Source organism: Cervus canadensis, chromosome 18 (assembly GCF_019320065.1).
Source record: "Cervus canadensis isolate Bull #8, Minnesota chromosome 18, ASM1932006v1, whole genome shotgun sequence".
Taxonomy (NCBI): Eukaryota; Metazoa; Chordata; class Mammalia; order Artiodactyla; family Cervidae; genus Cervus; species Cervus canadensis.
The window spans coordinates 44,519,696-44,540,893 of NC_057403.1; the positions used below are offsets into that span (position 1 = coordinate 44,519,696).

Below are 21,198 nucleotides of genomic sequence, written 5' to 3' on the forward strand. Positions count from 1 at the left end.
GTTATTTAATGATCTCTGAACCATCATTTATTTATAAATAAGGGAATAATAATACCTACCTCAAGACATTGTAAGTCTCAATGAATGTAAAGCGTGTAGAAAAATATATGTAAATTCCCTTCCCTCCTTTGTATTTTTGTAAGTAGTGAATTTCCCCTTATTGTAAAATTCTACGTTTAAGATTTTTCAATTTTAGATTAGTCTTTCTATTCCAAATTCTAGGTCACTCTGCTTTTACTCAGTAGAGCTTTAGTTTTAGAACTAGAATAGAAGCAACACAGAAAAATCATGTCAGTTTTATTTTGGAGAAGAAACCAACATTTTCTGAGCCCTTTTAGGACCCCAGGTACTCTGCTAGGATCTTGGTATTTCATATCCCATTTTAACCATGAGAGAAATTGTTTTCAGTATGTTTTCAATTTCTCCCTCATCTAGTCTTCTGTAATTTTTACTCATGCCTTTACCCTTGTAATGATCCTAATTATATGAATGTTTGTGAAGTATGGGGCTGGTCCTCAGTATTTCTATACATTGAATATACAAAGAGGAAATGGTTGTTTATCATCTTTGTGATGAATATGCCATACATCTCCAGGTATCGTAACACAAAATGTTTCTGGAACACAGGTAACACTGTATTTCTGGTTGTTTGGAAAATGGTGCTGCCGGTAGTGATGACTATCAGAGGGCAGGAGTGAAAATGGAGAGCCAGTTGGCCTTTTGTGCAGTATACATCCTTATTACTGTGCTTGGGGGAAGGCTGTGAGTATTCAGTCTTTGTGTTGGAGTCTCCACCTCTTTTTTGTTAAGCCCCGCCCCCCAAATTAGTTGCAGTCTGTTTGCATTATAGCCATTCTTCCCTTGTGATCCACTACTATGGTGCCTGATATGGTATGTGCATATATAGTTTTTAGAATTGCCAAAAGAAAATTGATCTACTATTGACTGTTATGAGGAGTACTATTTATTCTTTTTGCTTACTTTGCTTGCACCATGTTTTTTTTTTTTTTTTTTGGTCTCTTCCGTCCTGTCCAAGCTTGTGTTGAAATCCTCCCTGGCATTCTCTTTGCTTAAGCCATCTTTCTTTTTTTTCTCTTTCTCTTCTTCCTTCCATCCTCATGCCAGGCATGTTCCTTACTCAGGGCTTTCCTACTTGTTCTTCCTCAAGGGATCTTCTTCCAGCCCTTAATAAGGCTGGCTTCTTCTCATTGTTGATGCCTTAGCAGAGACTGTGCCTCCTCCCAGAAGCCTTTCCTGTTCCCCCTCTTAAAAGCATCCTTCCCACAAGGCCTTTTTAGTAACATAGCCTTATTTTCTTCATCTGAAATTCTTGTGTAATGTCATCTCTCTTTGTGTGTCCCCTACCTCGTCTGGGGCAGAGACCTTGGTCTATTTTGTTGCTAGCTACATCTTAAGCATATAGTGTAGTACCTGGCATGTGATGATGAATATAGCATTTGATTCATAAATGGCTGTATCGAGCAGTAGCTGTGCTTTGATAAAAAGGAAACAGAAGCTATGTTGACTGAAATATTCCTGGAGTAAAGTTCAGAGTTATAGAGTATTTAGGTTTGGGATCGTTTTTGAAGGAGTTGAACACAATCCATCAGTTTGTATTTTCTTCTTCAAAAATCATCCTGGCATTTTGGCAACTATATCTGAGGCAAATTTTTATTCTCTTGATTCAGTTGAAAGAAAATAAATTGGAACCCATATCTCTGTGTCTTTTCCAGAATATGTCCTGATTTGGGGGGTATAGTAATAAAAAACATACTATTCCTTTCATGGTCAAACTGTCTTAAAGATGAACTACCAAATATCTGTACAATCAAACAAATGCTATAGAGATGGTCACTTTGCATAGATTATCTCACATTTGATCGTCATATTTACTACAGAGAGAGATCTGATGGGTCTTAACATTTTAAAAACTGGGAAATAGGCAAAGTGTAATTGAACTTGAACTCTCTGATTCCAAGTTCACTTCTCCATTGTGTTCTGTTTCCTCCCTCAGAAGTTCTGAATTTATCCAGTTAGGCAATAAATATCTTGTTTGGTTTTAGCTGCTGCTGCTGCTAAGTCGCTTCAGCTGTGTCCGACTCTGTGCGACCCCATAGACAGCAGCCCACGAGGCTCCGCCGTCCCTGGGATTCTCCAGGCAAGAACACTGGAGTGGGTTGAAGTCGCTCAGTCGTGTCCGACTCCTCGCGACCCCATGGACTGCAGCCTACCAGGCTCCTCGGTCCATGGGATTTTCCAGGCAAGAGTACTGGAGTGGGTTGCCATTGCCTTCTCCAGAGCTTGGTTTTAAGCCTTCTTTGAAATTATACAGTCAAACACAATTTTGCACTGAAGAGTTTTTTTTTTATTTTTTCAAGTACACTCAGTTTTTGAGTCATTCAGGTGTGGGCTAATAGTTCTCAAACTTCTTGAGACCTGAAGACTCACTCTCACAGAGGTTGCTGGGATTCTTCATGTTTTCTTGGAATAGTTCTTACTTTTCTGGGACTGTTTGGGTTACTCAGAGTTCATTAACACACATAATGAAAAAGGCAGATCTGTATTTTATAAAGAAGCACATGCCTAATAGGAGAAACAGAATATTCAAACCTGCGAGCACTTTACCACTTATTAAAATTGTTTTTAAGGGAATTCTCCTGCAGACCAGTGGTTAGGAGTCTGCACTTCCACTGCCAGACTTCAGGGGGCACAGGTTCAATCCCTGGTTGGGGAACTAAGATCCCACATGCTGAGTGGTGGAGGAAAAAAAAATCAGTTTTAAGGTTTTTTTCACATAATCACTCCTCTTTTGTATTACAAATACCTTTCTTTGGGGTATACTCCACATTAACTTTTCTATTTTAGCATCCTGAACTCAGAGCTTTTTATAGTATGTACTTGTTCTAATTAATTATGATGCATATTCTCAGGTTGGTGCTCAGATGGTCACAGCTTGACCTGAGGGAATCTTCTTAAGCTTTCTCCTTGGTCCTCTCAGCATCTCTCCCGGCATTCCTGAAAGCACTTTTATTTTCTGAGAACCAAAACAATTTCCAGTTGACCTTGATTTTTTTTTCCTGTTCCCAACACGTGGCATCAGCTATTCTCCAAGGAACTCTGATTCTTTAGTAGAGAATAGTATTGGAGTCTAAAATTTGGATGCTGGGCCATTCACGTGCCTCTGAAAAGAAGAAGTGATTCCCCTGTTAGGTCGTTTTAGGGTGAGATCTGTAAAGGTTAAGGTCATGAGTTCAAATACCTATTTCCAGTTTAAATCCAGTATTACTAAATCCATTTTTATTTTGTTCTAAATATAAATTTTTATATATATTTCTGCTCAACAGACCTACTCCTAGATTTTTAAGACCCTTGTCCTCTTAAGTATTTTATTTTATTCCTTTCTCTTCTATAATATTTAATGTCTCATCATTTTATTGTAATCACTTTATTGACAAAATAATTTTGAGATTATTTATGCTTGTCATAAGAGAAAAGGGAAAGACACATGAAAATGAGCCTTGCATTTCATCTTTTAAGTGGCATCATTTTGACCAAGGTTTATGTCTTTGCTCTTTTTCTTGGAAATGCAACAGATATTTTTTTGATGTATGAGGGGAGGTGGTGAATTACCAGGGACTAGAGGAATATAGCTGATTTTGTACTTGGATGCGCCCTCCAAACCATTATCAGTGGGAAATAGCTTTGGTTTCTGGGGATGGGGGTGGGACATGGGGTCCTTTTAGATTCATCTCACAAATATCATGACTGGCCATTATTTTTGCACCAGCTTAGTGTTTAGACTTGCCATTTCCTATTTAAAAGTTAGTTATATTAGTAGCATTGCTAATATCAGCATTATGTCTAATATATAATAAGATGATATGCTAAAATCTATTTTAATCAACACCCAGCATTTAATGTGTTTATACATATTTAAGTATTATGTGTGCTTGTGTGTGTACATGTAAACACACATATGCATACATGTTAGACTCCAGTGCATTATCTCGAGGAATTATGAGTGGGTGTGTGTGATTGGCAAGTGTGAAATTAAATTTAATATGAGATTCTCTGTCTTAGGTAAAATATTTGAAAGGATGCTGGTAGTGAAAAGCTGTCTAGCTTTGGAAAAAATGGCTTATATGTTTTGGGAGCAAGAGGTCTGAATGTTAAAATTTCATTTAAATGGCAAAACATTTTTAGAACTACACTGAAGAATTTGGCTTTAGTGGGAAAAACGTTAATTTGCCTATAACATGAAGTACAAGTTATTAATTGCACCAAAGATAACATACTAATTAAAAGGTTCATGTATAGTTGTCAGAGGTTAACAGTGCACACTGACAGACTTGGAATAGAAACTAATTATGTTATGTTCTCTAAAAGGAGTATTTTTACCCACGAATGTACCATACCTTATTATAGTACTGTTTTTTTCTTAGCTTGGAAAGAAGTCTATTAGATGTACTTTATAATAAAACTGCAGTGATAAGCATTCAGACCAATGATGAGGCTATATAAATAGCTTTACTTGCAACATTAGCTTCAAACATGGTTACAGAGATAATTCCAAAGAAACATTTATTCATATTTTCAGCTTATAAGAAAGATACACAGAGTGGAACTTTCCTAAACTTATTATCTTGGGTTGAAAGAACATCACAAGAGCCAGGATTTCTAGAAATACTCTAATGCTTCTTTCACAATTACTTTCTCAGTAACAATCATCTTTTGATTGTTAGTATGCTAGAGAGTTGTGCTTATTCAGTCCTTTATTGCACTTTAAGTCTCTTAATTGTTACATATATGTATATATATATATCCTATATATATGTGTGTATATATATATTCTCTCTCTATATATATAATAGAACTATATATAGGGGCTTCACCAGAGGCTCTGTGATAAAGAATCCTCCTGCAGTGTAGGAGATGCAGGACATGTGGGTTTGTTCCCTGGGCTGGGAAGATCCCCTGGAGGAGGGCATGGCAACCCACTCCAGTATTCTTGCTGGAAAAATCCTGTGGACTGGAGACCAGTGGGCTACGGTCCATGGGGTTGCAGAGTCAGACATGACTGAAGTGACTGAGCATGCACACATAATTATATATGTGGATTTAGATTGGAAAATATATTTCATGTGCACAAATATAATTAATGTTTCAAGAATAATAATAAAGCCATCACTATCTAGCCAACACCCAGCTTAACTGAAAGTTATTAATAACGTTGACACCTCCTCCGTGTCCTCAATTGCGACTCTTTCCATCCCACCCCCAGAGGCAGTCACTTTCCTGAAGTTTACATTTACCACTCCCTTGTTTTTCTCTATAGTTTGACTATACATCTAGTTGTCCCTCAACAACATGTTGTTTGGTTTTACATATTTCTAACCTGTTTAATAAGTAGAAATCTACCGTACATTTTCTTTTCTGCTTGCTTTTTCCCCCTCAGTGTTATTTTTGTGACATTCATCCAAGTTTATGCATCTGGCTGCACTTTCTGGGTATACAGGCTGTACACTACACTTTTCTGGTATACACTACACTATTCCACTGTATGGATTGAATTAAATTCATCACCAACATTTTGCTATTATGAACAGAACCCCTGCACACATCCTGTATCTGTATCCCAGTGGTCTCCTGTGTTTCTCTCCTGTGTTTGCTTAGGAGTGCAACTCATGAGTTTTAGGCAGAATATGTGCTTGACTATATGATGCTGAACTGTTTTCCAGAGTGATTGTGCGAATTTATACTCCCACCCAGATGTATCTGTTTTAGACCTCTCCTTCAAAACAGTCTTTGTATTAATGCCTCCAGACACGTGTATGATTAGTTAATTCTCTAATTACATCAAAGGAATTTTTTTCCCTATATAATGGAAACTTATAGGGGTTCTGCTCTGTTCGCTTATTTCTTTGATTACAATGCTTAGTCAAAAGTGCTCAGTATTGTTGATCAAATATTAAATGTGTCCAGAAATAAGCCTAAAGCTCATTCATAATACTGTTATAGCTACCCACTCCAGTATTCTTGCTTGGAGAATTCCATGGACAGAGGAACTTGGCAGGCCCCAGCCTATGGGGTCATAAAAGAGTTGGACACGACTGAGCAACTAACACCTATGCAAACTCCATAGCTTAGTTGTGACAGAATTGAGTCCTCTGATACACCTTCACTCTTTCCTGAGTTTTCTTCTGTCACCTAACATACCAAAAGTCACTGTTTTCAAATAGTATAATCTAGACACCAAAAAAGAAAGTAAAAAGATAGTATTAGGCCTGTATGTGTGCTTAGTCACTCAGTCATGTCCGACTCTTTGTGAGCCTCTGGACTGCAGCCCGCCACGCTCCTCTGTCCATGGGGATTTTCCAGTCAAGAATATTGGAGTGGATCCCCTCCTCCAAGGGATCTTCCTGACCCAGGGATCAAACCCAGGTCTCCTGCACTGCAGGTGGATTCTTCACTGTTTGAGCCACCCAGGAAGCCTACGTATTAGCCCTAATAAAATGTAATTAAAATCATATAATATCCAAACTGTAAAAATGATCTCATGTATAAATGAAATCCTCAGTATGTAACTTCTGGACTTTAGTACCAGTTCTGAACGAACTGATACTTTGGGTAACCTATGGCATTTCTTTGCTCTGTTAATAGGAAAATAATCATATGCATCATTTTCTATTTTTGACATAATGTTTTCCTAAATACTTCTCTTCTTGTTTGTGGCTTACTTTGCTTACTGAACTGTGTGCAAACAATTAAGCATAAATGTTGAAATGAAAACTTCATAACTCTTTTGAGGTGCACCTTCTTACACTTTATCACAGAAGCCCCCCTGATGGTAAAGAAGGCAGAGAACTCACATTCTTCAAGGTCTTTTTGCTGCCATCAATTCTCTAAAGTCTCTTGTTTTATTTTTTTAATACAGTTTTGCTTTTTAACCATTGTTCCTCCATGTTTACTATAATACAAATCACAGCTTTCTCCCCCCACCCCCTTTCTTTGAGTAAAATTTGTATGGAAGATTATCAGCTTCATTCTGTGACTTGGAAAATATTTTTATGTGTACCCAATGTGTCCATGTACCCTAGTTAAATAGTGATGTTCCATCTATTTTAGCATTAAATAAGAACTATGTGAGCTTCATCACCTTGACAACCAGTGACCACTTTGTTGGAAGCCTTAGAACAGTGTGAGCAGAATTAAGATCTCCATGGGGGACTCTAATCAGAGTTTCCTGCCACTTAAATTCATTAGTCTCCATGATGACCTCAGTGAGTACTTGGCACAAGCATTTGTTGTTCAGTCACTCAGTTGTGTCTGACTTTTTGAGACCCCATGGATCTCAAAAGCCAAGCATGCCAGGCTTCCCTGTCCTTCACCAACTCCCAGAGCTTGCTCAAACTCATGTCCATTGAGTTGGTAATGCCATCCAAGCGTCTCATCCTCTGTCATCCCCTTCTCCTCCTGACTTCAATCTTTCCCAGTATCAGGGTCTTTTCTAATGAGTCAGTTCTTCACATCAGGTGGCCAAAGTATTGGAGCTTCAGCTTCAGCATCAGTCCTTCCAGTGAATATTCAGGACTGATTTCCTTTAGGATTGACTGGTTTAATCTCCTTGCTGTCCAAGGGACTCTCAAGAGTCTTCTCCAACACCACAGTTCAAAAGCATCAATTCTTCGATGCTCAGCCTTCTTTATGGTCCAAATCTCACATCCATACTTGACTACTGGAAGAACCTTAGCTTACAAACAATACTATGTTATAAATGGAAAAACCATAGCTTACAAACAATACTATGTTATAAATGGTAGTACTTCTTAGATGAAGTAGATTTAGAAGGATATTCTAAGGGAAATCAGAATTCTATGGAGGAGAATGTTAATGTATGATTTAATCACGTTTTTGAATTTTTTTAATGACCATAAGTGGTATCCCATTGTTGGAGGCCTCCACAATAATTCCATCCTCCTTACTCCCCCGTAAAAATTCTCTTACCTTGAACCTTGCCTTCAGCTTCTGATTACTTTGTGAACCTGAATAATATGCTTGTAATAAGCAACTTATGGTAGGAGGCTGGCTGCCATGACCCTGTGAACTTTAAGAGAAAGGTCAAGAATCCATAAGACCCTTGAGTCATGTACTGCAGCTCGTTCATAATGACTATGGTCTACCATTCTGTGTGATGCATCACTTTGTGAGTTGGGTTGATATGAAGGTTCTGATGACTATGTGTTTTGAATTCTTACCTATGGGAAGCTGTTCACCTTCTTGTTCTTTCCTCTTTTCTGTTGGACCTGGCTTCTAGTAGTTAGAAAAAAAAACACTTCTCTCTAACTGTTGTATTTGTTCATGTCTTTTGGTAGTTAGACCTTTGGGCATATGAGTAATGAAGCTTGAGCATTTTGTGTGTGTCAGGTATGTACCTGCTAAGACTTGAAACCAAGAGGCACTCAGTGCATTGTTTTTAGCATGAGAAGAGTTTCCTTTGCACTGCTCCCCAAATTCTTCGACGTAGATAAAATAGCCTTGGAATTGAATATTGAGACCCCTCTCTGGTGATTGTAATTTTGTGTGTCCACTCAGGGCTAAGTTAATAATATTCATCATTGAGGTTTCAAATACATTTAGATAAAAATTGAGATTCTCCTAGAGATTCTTCATTCTTCTTGTGATTTATAATGATTAACTAGCTGATTGTGATCCTGACTGTTTTGTATTCACCAGAAGGAACTTGGGGCTTATCCATGAGGTCAAAGCAGTTGATGATTTTTGTGGCAAAATCCAATTGTCAGCTCCATGAAAACTCAATTTAGTTACATTGTCTAGTATAATCTGTAATTATTCCTATGCTTCCAAATTGTCAATCAGCATGCTTAATGCTTAGTTTGGAGACCCTGACATTCAGAGTTTATTATAGCTAAAGAAACAAGCAAACAAGTCATCCCTCTGGAAAAAAGTGGATAAGCCAGTTATTATTGTTATTCAAATGAGAAGTTAATAAAGTCAGGACTATTGGTAGCAGAAATGAATCATTACATCTGAACTGCATTGATGACTAAATAAGAATAGCCAAAGAGATTCAGAGATTCTTAGCCAGGCTTTTTCTTTCCTGTGTATTGGTCTCCTTAACTGATCTGCATTTTCTTAGTTCTTTAAAAGCTTCTCTGTCTTTAATATATCACTGCTGCTCTATCCATCTCAATAGGTCTTTAAGAGGCTTCTTTATGCCAACAGTGAAACGCACATCTCTTCCATCCTTTGAGTCTCACCTATGCTTTTCAGTGCTGTCGTGCGAGCAGAAAAGAATGGAGCCCTGACTACGCTCTCCACCAAGTGTGTGTGTGTGTGTGTGTGTGTAGAGTCCTGTGTGCACACAGACATTTCTCATTCTCTTCATCTGAGAATGTGAGCATCTTAAGGGAGTAAGCCAGGCCTTTTGGTTCTTTCCCAACCACCAAAATTGTTGCACAACAGGAATGATTGGCATATGTTGCCCTTATGTTCAATTTTGCTAAAAGAAACTACTTAATCCCTGGACTTTCAAGACCTACTCTTTATTGAGTATCTCATGCTGTCCTGAATAGGAAATTGTTGATTCTACTGGAGAACAAATATCAGAATATGTCTACTTGATTTCAAAAACAACAATAAATCAAACTTTGGAGTGGTGTGTTATTATCTCACATTTTTGTTCTAAAAGAGTGTCTTTTCGTAGTATTGAAACCAGTTAATTTACAATGTGTGTGTTGTTACCATAAATGCATCCTCTGGTTCAAGTAAGGTTATAAAATAACAGCTTTCATTTACTATTTATTTCTTATTCTTTGAAAGTTGGAGAGAAGCACATTATATACAATTTTCTCTAGAAAACTTGTTGATACAGTTTCAGTATTAACTATTACTTTCTGTTGCCTTTCTCTCTTGTAAAACATTGGAAGATCCAGTTTATGCTTTGACTTGGAAGCTAAAGTAACATTTTGCCTTCTCCCACTCTTTCATTTGTTTCACTTGCTTATTCATTCAACATAGGTTCATTGTGCTGGATTTTCTTTTTTTAATATCATTAGAGATAAACTGGAAGAAAGCTGATAGCAATAATTTTTATAGGTCGTGTAGTAGAAATGTGCTTTATAGTCACTGTCTGGTCCTCACAGGGAATGGCACTGTGGCGTTAGGACTGTCATCATCTCCGTTTTACTAGGGACAAAACTGACATCTTGTGATGGAAGGTCACTTGGCCTGAGTCCCAGGGCTGTCCTAGAACCCATCCCTGTTTGACTTCATAGTCCAAGGCTCTTTCTTCATTCTGTATTTTTATGAGCAAACATAACTTTTAATGAGCAAACATAATTTTTATTGTGGAATGATCCCAATGAACAGCAGGCTGAAAAAAAAATTAAGTAGATACAAGTAATCATTCAAACCACGGGATGGAGAACTATGGCTCGAGGGCCAGCTGTAAGTTTTTGTAAAGAAAGTTTTATTGAAACACTGCCACGCTCATTCAGTTTTGTATGTCTGTCTTCTGTGACTGCTTTCATGCTGCCTCAAGCAGACCTGAGTAGTTGCAATACAGACCAGATGGCTCATAGAGCCCAAAATACTGAATTGGCCAATATTCTGTGAGAGTGTATAGAAACCCAAACAAACTGTTGGGCCAACCCAGTAATTACTATCTGGTCCTTTAAGAAAAAGTTTGCTGAACTCTCTGAAATGTAAAAATGCATTGTTATTATTATTATCCACATTAATATTATACCAGCAAGCTGAAGTTATACTTAGAACAAGAAGCAATATTGTTTGATTATGTTTTGGAATTCCCAGAAACTGAATTACCAAGGTTTAGTCTTCATCAGGGTATTATGGAATTCTTATGTTATGTTATAACTAACTCTTATGTTAGTCTCTCAAAAAGAGTTGGTAATAATTGTAAAATACTTTCTCTTCTTTTCTTTGTTAAAAAGTTATATTTAGAGCTCATTCTGGCATTCTTCATTTTGACTACAATATAATCCATTTATTTGGTCGAAGTTCACCGCTAAAGATTATCCTTAAAAACCTTAGTGCTTTTCATTAGACATGGCAGCCAGGATCAATGGTAATTTTCCTTCTTTGCTACTGAACTATTTTCTCAATGTGTCCTTTTTGTTGAGAATAGACTTTTACATTTTAACTGAAAATTGTTTCCTTTTCTTGAAGACCCCATTCTTGTAGGTTTGATCTGCATGGTATTGACTACTGCTTATCTTGTTAGAAACTGGCTTTCTGGCTAATATACAAGAGAAGATATTTTAGAAATGAGAGTTAAACTTAAAGCATGGAAGAGTGTAGCTTTTTCTAGGCATGTTAGATTTTCTTCCTGTTTTTTATGGTTGCAGCTTTTGTGTGTGTTCCTGGTAACGTGCATGGGCTGGCAAACAGTAGGCACTCAGGAAATGCTTGAGTATTTGCCTTATTGTAGGGTTGGAAGGGACTGTCAGGAAAAAATGTAGTTGCAGTGTTCCAGAAAACCATGCATTGATAAGCCACCTGGGAAGGTGTGGCCACTTTGACAAGACTCATTGACGTGCCCATGTTTTGTTTGGTGGGTATTCAACTTGCAGGAAACTGATTCTTTCCTTCCTTTTTCTGTTGCTTCCTTTCCTCAAGTAATTGCAGGATGGTGAGACAAGTCTGTACCACCCCAGGAAGGAAGGCAGAGGGAGCCTAGTTGGTGGTGTGGTTGTCTCTCATAGATCATTCTAGATAAGAAGGTTGTCACAAGTAATCTGTTTAGCAGGGGTTTCCCCATTATGGCCTCACATAGCTCAGGGAGTGACTTTAGGATCAGAGAAGAAAATATTAGTAATTATCTCTATGTTTCTCATCCTTTTCATTACAATTTTTGGTATGTTTTAAAGTATGTATACCATGTCAGAATGGTGGTAATTAGCTATATAAATTAAACCAGATAAACCTGCATATGTTGGCAGTGGATGTCAGTGATTTTAGGGAGACACTTCAGTCCAGTGTGGAGTCTGCTTATCTGCATCACCTGGTTGCCTTGGTCAAGGTCCTTAGTTTGTCCCTCTGTAGAATGGGTATAGTCATGGTACCTGTCTCAGATTTTTGTGAGGAAGTAATGAATTAACATATGGAAAGGGCTCTGAAGTGTGCCTGGTGCAATGGTAAATAATATGAAAATGTTAGCTATTATTATTTATGAGAAGGTTTTAGTAGAGATGTACAATAAAAAAAATTGTAGACTACTTAATTAGAATATAAGATTTCAGAATCAGACCATTCTTAGTTTGAGTCCACGTTTTCTTGCTGTGCAATTGTGGACAAGTTACTGAAACTCTCTGAGCTTTGTCTCCTTAGTTGTAAATGGGGATAGCAATAATAAAAATACCATATTTCATTGATCAAGGCACACATTTACTCACATTTTAACATTCTGTAGTTGGATTTTATCTTACAATCGGTGGTGTCCTAGATTTTATAAAATATGATAGTTTCTTTTTTACCTCATATAGATGTTGTGAAGGATAAATTAGGTAATTAACAGGATGTGATTAGCAGAATGCCTAGCATACAGAAGGTACTCAATAAATGTTAACTGTTATTATTACTAAGACACATTGGCATATGAATTATTCTAAAGGGAGGTAAGAAAGCAAAATGCAGTGACTTTCACTGGAAGGTTTTAGAGATCTGCTCTTGATAACCTGTAAGAGTGTAGATTCAGCCTTCACAACTCTTGGAAATTCTTCTATGGTACCAGCTTGAGAAATGTGGCGGCACTTAAACCTTCTCCAGAAATCTCTGTGAAACATCCAGTGTGATGCTGTTGGTTCATGTGATCAAATGCTGATGAGATGGTACCAGTAGTGGTCAGTTAGAGGGCATCTGTTCACTATAAGGCTATGTCCTTGGCCAATGCTGAGGAGCTAATATCCATGGGGTGTACACGTTTTGTTTACATACTCTTTGATATTTGTTTGAGTCATAGTGCCATTCCTCCAATGAAGGAGATGTTTAAACACAAGAAGGCCTTGTGCATTTACAGGGTAAAATTTGATGTGATGTGACTTCCTTTGCCAACTAAATGTTAGTGTGTTATTTCTTTTAAATCTCTTAAATATAGCATTAATTTCTTTTATCTGGAGAGGGAAACCATAGTCAGCGATCCCTTTTCCAGTTCTAGAATTCTCTGTCTTTGTAAAGATGGAAAACTTCTGGCTTGCATAATAGTATCCATTCTTATATGGAGCCAGAAGCAGAAATTCATAGTTGTCACTTTGAAGTCAGTGACTTTTTTTGTGTTTAAACCAAAGATTGATGCTTGCTATGGTTTTGTGTTTGTCTCAGACATCTTGTATGCTCTCAGAAACTGGCAGAACTGACTTGGAAAAAGCTTTTATGAAGGGTCATGCGTCTATACCTTGTACCTAAGATGATGCAAGAGTTGCTGTTTGGTACTTCTCTGCTCACCATCTACCTGTCCAGGAAGATATATTTTTGAGACCCTAGTGAAAGCATATTTTCATCTTGCTAGAACCATGAGTCCAGGTGTGCACTCTCTGCTAGCTGAGAATATCCTGAGGTGGATCTTAGATCCTTCAAGACTGCTGGAGAGGAGACTGGTTTAGAAATAAAATAATTGAAATGAAATTTACATCCTTTTTACTTGGGCTAGGAGACAGGGATGAAAGAGGGCCTTGGACCAAAATCCTTCAGGCAGTTTTGCGTCATCATTTTGTTTATTCTGGACTTTTAGAATCACTGTGATCTTTAAAAATCTGATTCCAAAAGTGATGAATTCTTCATACTTTGTCTAGAATCCTCTGTTTTATGTTTTTTTTTTCAATTTTTAAAAATTTTGCTGAAGTATAGTTGATTTACAAAGTCGTGTTTGTTTCAGGTGTATAGCACAGTGATTCAGTTATACATATACACATGTATTCTTTTTTTCAGCTTCTCTTCCCTTATAGGTTATACAAAATATTGAGTCTAGTTCCCTGTGCTATACAGTAGGTCCTTGTTGGTTATCTTATGTCTTTTTTAAAATCAGAAACCTTCTATGAATGATATATGTGAACACAGCTTTAGTTAATATTATGAGTATTTGGAACATAGGCCATGAAGAAAAAGAAGATAATTCATGAGGACAGGGTGTTTGCGTTGTCCCCAAGTAAATGCTGCCTGGCTTCCTCCAAGCAGCTGTCTGCCTCGCTAAGACTGGTGTGGGAGCACCCAATTCCCTTCTTGCCTACTGGCTTTCTAATTTTTCCCCTGTGATCATAGTTATAAAACGTAATTTCCAGGGGGGTCTTGTGAATCATATTAGTAGCTTTCTGTTATAATAGCAATTTTATATTGCATCGGTATTCATTTTCACTATTACGGAATAATCAAATCAGCACCTCTCTTGTTATGCCGTTGAAATAGAAAATAATGGACTGTAATGTAAAACTGCTAATGTGATGAAACTCGCTCATTGTGTGAGGGTAAGAATGTCCTCCTTTCTTGTTCCAGCTCACTTGAAACTGTGATTGAGGAAGGAAATGGAAAGCATTTCTACATCTGTGATAAGGGCCCGCGTATATCCTTCATTTGAATATGTAATTGTCTTTTTATGGCTCAGGCAGTGACGGTCGGTCCACACGCTCCGAGACCTTCCCTGCCACTGGGGCGATGCTCAGGCTGACAAGCAGGAGGTCGTGTGGGCTAGTTTCATACCGCCGTCTCCCTTTTAACCATGAGTAACATTTGATGTCTCTTTGCTTCCAGAATTGTTTGCACTTGCTTTCGAGCTCATCCAGGCCTTCTCCTCACTTAAAAAAAAACAAAAACAAAAAAAACACAAAAAACCCAACTTGAAGAACACGTTTAGGCTATATTGTTAGAAAGTACAACAACCCCCCCCCCCCCCAAAGGTTCTGATTTGACAGGGATCTTGGGAGGGCGGTCAAGCAACTGCCTAATGAAGATGAATGAAGAAAATTGCTGGTACCAGGATCATGCCGGGGCTCCCAGCCCAGGTTGTTGAAAGTGTGATGGAATCTCATCGCTTCATTTATCAGTGTCATATTTGGGCTAAAAGTGAGCAGTATTGTTCTCATTTCTCCCAGATGGATAGGTCAACGTTAATATTTATTGCTCTTGTAGAACATTTGTTTGATGTATTTCCATTAGCTAGGCAATAATAGGAAAGCAGTGGAGAGAAACATAAAACAGTTCTCTTCCTATTCAGTTGAAATACAGCATACACTAATGTAGAACTACAGCTTGAAGTGCCACGATTTTCCCCCCTTTTGGTTGATGACATGACTGTATATATTAGAGAGTCCCATGAAAATAATGGGGAAGTGGCATGAATATAATGTATATTGAGAGCAGCTGGTGGGGTATAAATTGTGCTGTCTTTTGATTTTCATGATTTGGTCATGTAATTGGTGGATTCCTCTTGGCTATATATTAAATTCTTAGCCCAATATCATATTTTGGAGTTGGGAATAATGTGCGGTAGATCACGTCATCCTCTGTGTTCTATGGCGAATCTCAATAAAGCTAGCATTTTCTTCACATCATAGAGCAAATTGTTTTCAGTCGCTGAATAATGTTGATTTTTTTTTCCCCTTTCTGTCTTTGTGGGAGAAAAATACTGTGTTCCACAAAGTATTTTCCCATATGTTTTGAATATATGAAAAGATAAGACCCTAAACACTCGAAGAGATTGGCTCTGCAAGGACATCCCGATTTATTAGCTGATACTCACATTTTGCAGAAATCTCAATGTTGGGATATTATTTTCTGCCGTGGCACAAACCTAGCTCTTTGTGAGCTAGGTGTTGTCTTAAGTGCAAAGCAAACATCCTAGCCATATGTTTCTATAATTTAAATTAATTTGGTACAGTCATACTGTTAATCTTTAGTGACTTGTTGATTGGCATTTTGCAGACATATTTCTGGAAGGCTCCCAATACCATTTTCTGCAGCCTTTCTGGCAGTAGCAAAGAGCAACATTTCCACAAATTGGAATCTTGTACAGCACTGGGAAGCGAGCCAAGATTTAAATTAGACAATAACCTCTGCTCTGTATATAGCTTCTATTCTTCAGCTGTAGGCAGAATGATTTGTTTAAAACAGTCAGCCCTGTAGCATATAATAGACTGATATATGAGTCACTCCTTGGCAATGTGTGTTTCTTAAATTTATATAGATTGAACAACTGGTTGGTAATGTACTTAGTTACAGTTGTACAAACAATAACTATTAGCAGGGCTGAAACAGGCCTGGAAAAGCTACACTGGGCCGGTGTTTGCAAGGATCCTGAAGTATTGCCGAATTTCAGAATAATTCCCCTTTGGAGGCTGAGGGAGACTCTATTTCATAAACATGAGTGTGCTTTTTTAGCAAAGTAGCAATAAAAGTTTGATGTTATAGTTTTCTGTTTCTCATTTTCTATTTGTTTAAAATTGAATTGGGGAACCTAATTTGCTTCAAAAATTAAACTTAACATCAGTCTACCTTTGGGGCAGGATCATTTGGTTTCAGGGTCTTTGTGTGTGGGTTGTGTGCGTGTATAAACGTTTCAAAGAACATGAGTATAAATACATATTTTCCATTTTTTTTCCCCAGGTTAGATTTGTCACTGGCATTAACCGTTCATAGGTTGAAAGAGATCTTTCTGGACAACAAAGATCTTTTCTTAAGGGAAAAGCCTGTGCTCCAAGTTCAGTTCATGTTTATTTAAAAGATTAAAATCATTAGACCAGATCTCACTTTTTTTTTGGTCCAAAAGAAAATTGATTTTGCTTTCCATAAAAGTGGGATCTGAAAGAGGATATTCAGGAATACGCAAATAGAGGCGATGGCGGAATCTGTTTGTGCAGCTGAACAAAGCAATTGTGTTTTTACCGCTGAACATTTACTTAGCCTTGGTGTGAAAATTTCTGAACAGAATTGTCACCTGTCTTTAGAAAGTACTTCTTTTGTAAGGCAAAGGGGATCATTTTGATCTGAAATGTTTTAATGCCTTTTTTTTTTTTTGCTTATGCCAACTCGAGCATTTATAAAATAACACACCCTGTAAATATTGAACAATACAAAGACATCTTTCATAACAGTTTATAGTATGTTGCCTGTGCTCTGTGGAAGCCAAGCAGTAGTTAGTGGCAAATGATATGCCAATCAAAAATTATTATTGCAAGTATAACCTGGTATAATGCAGTATCTTATCTGGAAGTGTCAACTTGATATAAGCCAAGTCTTTGTCTTTTAAAGTTAAGCTCCTGTTTGCCCTCAGTTAATTCTGTCTCCCCAAGGCTCATTTGAATTGCATAAAGGATAATCTACTTGACAGTTTTATACATTTAAACAATCTTGATTATATGGTATTTTACAGGTTTTTTTTCTTTTTAAAGCTCCCAGTTACTATTTTGTGCAGGCTTTTACGTCTTCAGTTTAGAAAAGAATGAGAAAAACTCATGGGTAGAATTCGATCCTCTTTTGTGAACAGCATTTAGTAAAACTGGATACACAGCACCTCTTTTCACTGGCCCCATAGTTCTTAGTGATGATGTTTGATCGTTGTTGATGGTGTAGAGTTTGCTTTCAAAGTTTCTCAGACTAAAATTCTAAGTGAGAATAACTGGAAGAAAATGTAATACTCCAGTTTCACTCTTCTGAAATAGACATTTATAGATTGTTTTTTACTCTCCCTCCATGGTCATTTCGAGAATTTCTAGATTGATCTGGAGTGGAGGATTTCAGGATCCAAGTGCCTTGCTGCAAGAATTTGGAGATTATCAATGGGCCAGCTGCCCTCTGGAAGGGCAGGGGTGGGTATCAACACTGCTGTGGTCATTGAGAGCACATCTGGCATGATCCAGCTTGACTTGGAACCACCACACGTGCATGCACTGTGGTTTCTGAACAAGTTGCTAAAGTTCTCTGGGAATCAGCTTCTGCACTGACAACCAGAGGAGACAGCAGTATGCCCCTCAGTCAGGGTTGTGATCCAGGTGAAATGTACTGAAATGCCAATAAATGTTACTCCAGTGTGGTCCATCCTAAAGGAAATCAACCCTGCATATTCATTGGAAGGACTGATGCTAAAGCTGACCCTCCAGTACTTTGACCAGCTGATGTGAAAAGCTGACTCATTGGAAAAGACCCTGATGCTGGGAGAGATTGAAGGCAAAGGAGAAGAGGGTGGCCAAAGATGAGATGGTTAGATAGCATCACTGACTCGATGGACATGAACTAGAGCAAACTCCAGGATAGTGGAGGACGGGGAAGCCTGGCGGCTGCAGTCCATAGTGTTACAAAGAGTCAGACAGGACTTAGTGACTGAACAACAAGTGTGGTCTATTCGTTCAATGTTTTAGAACTAGTGAGATTTGGGAATATGGATCCAGAGTGGTTAATACTTAAATTTCCTTTCACCAGCCAAGTATTTAATAATTATTTGATCATTATGAGGAAGGTCACATGGTGATTCTCCATATCTTCTGAAGAAATGTGTTTTAAAGACAAAAATAAGGCATTGGGGAATTGCATTTTGAGGAGGTAGGAGGATCTCTGTTTCCAAAGTACCTTTTGAACCCCTGACTTCTTTGAAGGTAATGTAGAGGTAAAGATATCTTAAAGGTAAAAGGGGTTTTCTTCATGTCTCTTATTGGTGGGCGCAATAAAAACAATCCTGCAAGGTCTAGGTCAGTATTATCTCTGTTCTCTGGATGAGGAAATGGGAGCTTAGAGGGTTTAAGAAACTTATAAAGAGCTTACATAACCTCAGCCTGTGGGTGGGATTTGAACACATGTGCTGTGAACTGCAAATCCGTGCCCTCTTCAGTATCAGCAGACAGTGATCCTATTTTTAGGAGAAAAATTTCTCCTATGGAAGATCTGAGACCCACCCCTCCCTGTAAGGTGCTGAGGTGGATATTGTCATCAATGAGCTAATGACACCCTGTTGGCCATTTGACAGAAACTCTTGTACCTGCAGTATATAACACAGGTGAATGGTTTGCCATAGGAAAGCAAGCAAGCTGAAAAAACTTACTCTCTCCTCCAATATATCATCAGGTTGCCAAATAACATTGCATCTGATGTAAGAGTACTGAATAAATATTTATCAATGGAGGGATTAAAGAATCATGTGACCAGATGCAAATGAGTGTAATACAAGCAATACATAAGGGCTGAGAATATGGTTTTTGGTGGAAGTTTTGATTAGAGAAGTAAATTTGATTAGAGCTTTGAAGGTCAGTGTGGACACTGAATGAGTCATTTAGTGATGGCCTCAAAACCTGTGAGACTAGAAATGGTCAGATGACAGATGAATAGAGCAAATAGAAGATGCAACAGAGCAAATAGAAGATGGTGATCTGGTCAAAATAGCCCAACAGCTGTATAGCCTAACAGTTGTAACACCAGGGGCTTCTCTGGTTCCCTGGTGGCTCAGATGGTAAAGAATCTGCCTGCAATGTGGGAGACCTGGGTTCGCTCCCTGGGTCAGGAAGATCCCCTGGAAATGGGCACAGCAACCCACTCCAGTATTCTTGCCTGGAGAATCACGATGACAGAGGAGCCTGGCGGGCTACAGTCCATGGGATTGCAGAAAGTTGGACACGACTGAGCGACTACACTTTTCTATAACAAATAGACCTTGAATGTGTAATGAAATACACATAATAGAGATGTAGTTCTTGTTCGCCCATACCGATCAAGATTCCTCTAGTCGGGAAACTAGGCTGGTGGAGATTCTGCCATCTTCTTTTAAGTGCCAGCAACCAGCTGTGATAGAAGGGGAAGTAGAAGATGGAGAAGTCACACTTACTTCTCAACTGTTTCCTTCCAAATGACACACATTCTTTCTGCAGTGATGAGAACTAGTTGCCTAGCCTGGCCAAAGGGGTTTAGAAACAGCCAGTAATTCTATACCATGAAGAGAGGAGCCTGACTTTTAGAAAATAATTAGCTGGAGCTGCCACATGTGACAGGAAGATTTGTTTGCTAGTATTAGAGGATTCTTTGGGGAGTTGGAAGAAGAGATTATAAAATTATTCTTAGAAGTGCAGCTGGAAAGATTGTAAAGGAGTTTTGGATGATCAGTTGGAAAATATCTGCTTTTCTAAGATATAAAATTCAAACCTTTCAATGTTAGGGAAGATAAATGTTTAAGGAGCACGTGCCCACAGGGAGAGTTATAAACACTGAGAGAGCATCTAAAATATTGACACTGAATCTAGAGAAGGTGGCTGTGACCAAGAGCTGTCTGGCTGGTTGTGGGCTTTAATGCTAGGACTTTGGGAAATGATTACCATCTTTCTTCCAAATAAAGGGGGAGACTTTATAGGAAAGGTGGGGTTTCAAGAGATAGAAGCAAAGGTACTGAGTATTTGGATGAAAAGACACCTTCTCTAAATTAGACATAGTCTTTAGGAAGGTTCTGAGATGGACAGGAGTGAAAATAAAGAAACTGAGGAAATTTTCCTGTGAGTAAAAGAGAGGTTGGGAAGGACAAAAAAAGACTGTTTAGGATGGTCAAATATTTATAACCAATTGTCTCTCTTCTTGCTGGTAATTCTCTTCAGGTGATGTTTGGTGTAAAGTGGGCTTTTTGGTTTCTCATCACCCTGCAGTTTATTGGTGCATTTATTTTTTAAGCTCTCCTGGGAATTCACCATTACTTTTATGTTATGGTCCAATTTATGGAGATGCTGAACTTGAATAAAGATTTTAGCTTTCACTTTTCCAAAGAACTGGTTTCTGAGAGGGAGAGGGTAGATATGTACGTGTTCATGTGAATATATGTGTGTGGGGGGGTGGTGTATGGTTGTGTGTTCAAGGTTAAATATTTCTTGACATCATCTTACATTTATTTCTCCCCTGTACATCCCTCTGCATGTGTTGTCTGGAATACTGAATTGAGAGTCTCTTTCCTTTGCCCCCGTTTTAAGTCACTATTTTCAGATACTTCTGCCTCTTGCAGGCAAGAAGTCCTTTGCAGGTGTGAGTATTAACGAAGCGAAGGGAAGCTTGCTTCTGTCCACTTGTTCTGTGTTCAGTGAAAGTACAAAGTACATGTTTGTTTCACTTGTAAGTATAAAGGGGAAAAACCCACCTGTTTTGCCTTCAGAAAAATTCTTTTGATCTTACTGTTCTCAGAACGAAAGCTAGGGTGAACTTTTTTTTTTA

At 38.1% G+C, this 21,198-nt stretch overlaps 1 protein-coding gene across 4 annotated transcripts in view; it reads left to right on the top strand.

Annotated features, from left to right (window-relative positions):
- The window catches only part of TOX3 (TOX high mobility group box family member 3), a 117,830-nt gene that overhangs the window by 35,397 nt on the left and 61,235 nt on the right, over positions 1-21,198 (top strand). The window lies entirely within an intron of this gene.